Raw genomic sequence first — 4802 nt, forward strand, 5'->3', positions numbered from 1 at the left:
GTAGATAAAGGTGAGGCAAGGCGGGAAAAGAAAAAGGACAAAAAGTGCCACGTGGCTTAAGGAGGGAGGGGAGGAAGGAAATAAGGAAAGGCTGCCACATGGCACTTTCCTTGCTTTCCACCTATTATATGGACCTAATCACTTGTTTACGATGGCTTTCGCTTAGGCCTAATGCACTAAGGGGCAATGGGCTACCCTTTGTAGGAGGGCCACTCAATCATGTATAAGAGCCGGGCACTGATACAGGGTGACAAACATTGCGTGGTCATGGTGACATGGCAAACTATGTCACACATCCACCATTTGGCCAAACATGTCCTCCATTACCACCTTTTGTTGCACCAATCAAAAGGAATTATTGGCATATAAGAGAGGTACACCCCATTCTAAAATGAATCCCCAAAAGCCACATGCAGAGTTGTTCACCTACTTGTGAATCTTGACAGTGGACATCTCTTGTGGCCTTATGTTGGGTGCATGGAAAAGTGGAACCATCGGGATAATGTCCTTCCATGTGACTCTAGCCTTTGAGCTAGGGTAGCAAGGACAACGTTGGGGTTGTATACGTGTCTCATGAAAGTAAGAGAAAGAATTCGCGAGACAATAACTTGCAACAACAAGTAGACAATATGGTAATGAAAAAAAAGGATTGAATTGGATAAGACAACCAAAAAGAGAGGGAAGAGCTTCGACCCCATAAAGATGGCTTTATACAAAGAATCTCTCAAACTTGGTGAAACTTCAATTGCATGTAAACAAAACCCTTACTATGGACCAGGTTTTCACCCAAAACGACCCCCCTATCTTGAGATGTAGGTATGTTTGGAAATGGTCATGGGGCTTCATGAATTTGTCTTTGCTAGAGTTGCACTGGGGGTTTCTATGTTGTTTTGGTACAGCCTTGGGTTACCACCGTTGCCATCTCTCCTTGGTCCTTTTTGTTGTGTGACTAGAGAGGTTGGGGGAACCAATGGTGTGACCTTAGGGACCCAAATACTTATGCTACCTTCATAATACCCTTGGGCCACTAGAAGTGTGTCGGGCACCCACCATCTTTGGGTTGAGCATTTTTTTCAGGGGGTTATCTTGTTTTCGGGTTGGTTTTAACTACATTGCTTTAGATAGCCAGAGTTGTTTTTGTTTGATGTAGTATCCTTGGGCTTCCAACAATTTCACATTGATGAATCATGTCTTAGGTCTAGGATTAGGGTTAGGTGTTTTGCTACGTGATCCAACCAATGGCATGGCATATGTTGGACCTTCCTCTTAGGTACCCAGATTTTCCTTTGCCCTTCATAGTAACCTTATGCTCAAAGCATTACTTTTGTTGTCCACCAATAATTTCCCTTATCATGAAAACATTGGTGTTGCTCTAGGGACTAATGGGTGGTTGTGATCCTGCAAGGTTAGAAATGTTAGTAGTATTGGTGTTAGTCTTTTGAAGAGGCCACTAGTTGAATGATATGGCTAGTAATTATAGTCTAATAGAGTCCCATTTGGATGATATGGCTAGTTGGTCATTTTGGACCAAGTTATGGGATGGTCGACATGGCCGACCTATGTCCATGCTAACCTACATCCCTTGTCAAACCTTGGTGGGTACTATACATAGACTAGTTTGGTAGTCTTAGTTCTTCATCGAGTTCATTGTGTTTGAGCACTCTTGTAAGGAAGGCATCCTCCATCTAGAGTCTATATAGATCTTCATTAAAGCTCCTCCTTACCCACAGTACACTGATTTAGCACAAATAGCCATCAATTAGTAATAAAGTTTGTAAAAAACAATAATATTGTTTACTCTCTACTTCTTTCTACAATTTAGTGCTTTGTATTGTGTTAATCATGCTTCTACTATTATGTTTTGAGGACAAAGATCCTTACCACTAGCAGTAGGAAATCCAATCTCACCAATACCGTTGATTAGATAGGAGGCATTATTGGCACACATAACAATGTGACCATCCTACACAAATTCCATATTATTGACCAAACTTCTTTTAGAAGTAATGTGCTTGAAGCACCATTGTCACATTACTTCTTGACAATGGTGCTTGGAAGCACCACTGTCAAGATACCAACTATCTGAAGCACTGAGAGATGAATCTTGGTTATTAGGATAAAAGCTACAAACAACCATAAGTGAGAAGTATTCAAGGACACCATTTGCTCCTCTTTGGCAATTTGGTTATCTAGGGAAGAACTAGTAGAACCTTTGTTAGATTCTTTTTCCATCTTTTCTTTAGTCTGTAATTTATAGAACAATTCAAGTGCATGAGTAGGCTTCTCGTAATATCGACAAGTAATCTTCTTTGCATTATTGGAATCATCCTTAGCCTCAGAAGATTGGTTTGAATTGTTCTTCTACCTCCGTTGTGGAACTTCTTGCCTTTGTCCTTGGGTGACAAGATCTTGATCATTTGTAGCAGCAGATGCATTCTACAATAATAAGTTGACAAGCTCAAGTGTTGCATTGCCTCTCAAAGAAAGCAAGAAAGCCTAAGGGAAGTATTGAAAACCAGATAAGATTCATGCAAAGTGGTGTTAAGGGTGATGTTAACCATTGTCATAGTAGTGATGTGTGTAAACACACTTAGGACCGTCCGGCCACTTTTTCCCTCACTAGGAGGTTTTTTTCCTCGTGCGTATGTACATCCTCTTATCTACTCATTTTGGGGTGTGTACTTATCTTTTGTATATGGCACACATTTATTATATTCTAATCTAGTGAGTTTGTGTGCTCTCAAGCTTCTCTATCTTGTGTGTGTGCATTGTTGCAACCCTAACCCTAACTCCAACAATTGGTATCAAAGCTAGTTTCCTTGACACTTGATTTAGTAGTCTGCCTCCCTCACGACCCTATTTTTATGTCTTCGATTGTGATACCCTCTTAGGAGAAGGAGGTGTATATTGTAGTGTGTTGTATACAAAGTATACAGCAATTTTCAAGGTCCGCGATGTGATTCGGATGCATTTTGGGCACCGCAAGATTTCTGCATACATTATGGAGAGGCATCATTTTGGATTGGTTCTGCTTGATTTTGGGTATTTGGGCTGTGTAGCAGCAAAGATTTGGTGTGCAACAGCATCTATAGTGTCTTCAGCAACATCGACCAGTATACTTTCACATTAACACTCTATTCTCTACTCTGTGTTAATTTTCATACACTTTACAGGTGATTCAATCAATTGGCAGCCATCCAAGGTTGCATTCAGTGAATACTGAGTACTTACAGTGTGTTAAAAGATTTTGCATTTGGTAGAAAGTCACATCTAGCAGTAGTGATGTATTTAACATGTTGTCTACTGAGGACAAACTTGATGGGACTAACTGCCTATTGTGATCCTATATGATGAGGCATGTATTGGTTGCTAAAGGCATTTGTGGTCAGTGGTAGTGAAACTCATCCTCTTTCACAACTATCAGTGCAACCAGGTGCTACAGGTACATCTGAAGTAGAATCTGATACAAATGTGGCTTCTCCACATGCACCACCAAACAAGATGGGATGGAAGAGATGCACAGGCACATGCATTGCTTGCACTTTCTGTGAAGCGAAGCATTATTCCTCATATTCGATCATGTAAGACTTCAAAACAGGCATGGGATGCACTTGCTGCATTATACCAGGTATGCAATGAAGCACGTGTTACATATCTGCACAAATAGTTAGAGTCTGAGTACATGAATGAGGGAGACTCAATGGACAACTTCTTGACCAAGATCAAAGATTTTAAGGAGCAGCTTGCTAGTGTGGATGAGATATATCATGATAGTACATTGATGCCCACAGTTCTCAATGCATTGCTGGATTCTTATCAGAGTTTTGCATCTACCCTTAGACTCATGAGATGAAGGGAAATCCAAATGCCCTTACATTTGATGAGCTGGTTTCAGTACTCTTGCAAGAAGAGCAATCTAGGCAAAACAGATATAATATGCGAGTTGGTGACCAAGCTTTTATTGCCAATCAGAAAGGCAAAGGTAAAGCTTCTTTGCATGATGGCTATAAGCCAAAATCAGAATCCTCAGGTAAGGATGCAGAGAAAGAAGGTGATAAGCCTAAAAAGAAGGGAAAGCGTCGCTATTGTAGAAAACCAGGGCACTACATACATGAGTGCAAGAAAAGGCTAGAGAAGGAGAAAACCAGGGCACTACATACATGAGTGCAAGAAAAGGCTAGAGAAGGAGAAAAAGAAAGAATCGGGCAGCATGGCTGTGGACTGATGCATCTGCACCAAATGCAGAGAGAAGAAGGAATCCGTAAGTTTTTCTTAAGATGATTGGACATGGATTGTACATTGCAGTTATGACCCTTCTATTCACTCATGATGTATGCATGTCAGTGTGGCAGAATCGGATGATTGGTACTTTGACAGGGGTGCTAGTAAGCATATTACTTCACAAAAAGGTTTGATCTCATCTCTGGAATCTGTTCCCAAGCGCAGGAACCGTCACATGTGCAAATGGTTCCTCATATCCTGTCAAAGGAGTTGGTAGAGTTGTGCTCACCTGCTGCAAATGGGTGCATTTACTCTTTCGAAAGTTTTATATGTGCCAAGCATTAAGAAGAACTTGTTGTCAGTTTTAGCCTTAGCCTTGTTAGGCTTGACGGTGAAATTTGTGGATGACACATGTACAGTTCATGATATAAATAATGGTTATTCTATCATTGCCTCAGGTACCTTGTTTTGTGGCCTATACAAGATGGATGTATTTGAGAAGTTGTAGGCATGATGCTTGTTCAGTCTCTACGACTCGTGCTATGAGTGATGCAGAATTATGGCATGTACGATTTGGCCAT

This window comes from Cibotium barometz, chromosome 50 (assembly GCF_041138505.1).
Source record: "Cibotium barometz isolate CiBa-2024 chromosome 50, ASM4113850v1, whole genome shotgun sequence".
NCBI classification, from domain to species: domain Eukaryota; kingdom Viridiplantae; phylum Streptophyta; class Polypodiopsida; order Cyatheales; family Cibotiaceae; genus Cibotium; species Cibotium barometz.